This window comes from Pterocles gutturalis, unplaced genomic scaffold, assembly GCF_000699245.1.
Source record: "Pterocles gutturalis isolate BGI_N339 unplaced genomic scaffold, ASM69924v1 scaffold11973, whole genome shotgun sequence".
Taxonomy (NCBI): Eukaryota; Metazoa; Chordata; class Aves; order Pterocliformes; family Pteroclidae; genus Pterocles; species Pterocles gutturalis.
In genome coordinates, this window is record NW_010123130.1 from 93,499 (window position 1) to 94,506 (window position 1,008).

The following is a 1,008-nucleotide window of genomic DNA, read 5'->3' on the forward strand; positions in this document are numbered from 1 at the left end:
AAACACCCCCCCCCCCCCCCCTTTTTTTTTTTTTTTTTTTTTTTTAGTTCTTGGCTTGGTTTCTTTTTCTCCTCCCTCCTCCCCTCACCAAGCAAACAACAGGCAGAGCTGTGCTTATTTATAAAGAAAAAGTGAAGCAACTCCAAGCCAAGCAGCAGCCTGCGCGCTCCGAGTAGCCCGCCCTAACCTTTGGAGTGCCTGCACTGGCTCCCCTGCGCTGTTTCTTTTGGAGAAGCTATCCCAGAGTTCAGCAAAAAGTTATACCACCTTTGAACATTTTTTTTTTTTTCTCCACTCGGGGCTTTTGCACCTCACCAAGTATTTTGGTTAGCTTAACAGTTTCTCATCGATAATTGCAGCTCAAGTTAGTTTTTCCACACTAAATGCATCCGCAAAATCCTGCCCCCCCCCAGCATTTCCCAGGAATGGAGTAAGCCTCTATAAAAACCATTCACCCAGTTATCTCACCTGCTACGAGGAGGGAGCCTGATCCTGTTCCCAGCTAGATTACAGTACTTCTCAGCTGCTCTTTACTCCCTGCTCCGTCTCAGTGTACTCCCCCTGGAAACCAGGGTTGTGACAAGCAACTGCCCATAACTGCTCAGGCCCCCCGCCTGCTTTTTCCTATAAGCGCTGCTGCCGCCGAGTGCATTTCTGTATGAACACCGCGCACTAACCCCTCTGACCTGAACCCAGCGTTTTCTCATTGAAAATCAAAAAAAACCCTCTTCTTGTATGAAAACCCAGACATGCTGTTAAGAGAACAGTCTCCTTGGAGCCTTCCCCAGACAATAGGGGCTGCTGCTGCAGGTGCGACTGGTTTATGATGCCCCTTTGCACTGCACACACAGGTACCAAACTGACCCGCAAAACACTGCCCACAACAGGGGGGAAAAACCAAATAAATGTCTTGTTTTACCATCCCGACGAGTCTGCTTATTGTCTTAAGTTGCAGTTTTTTTAATTAGCTGGGTGCAAAATGTCTCGTGAAATGCAAGCGCTGGCTCC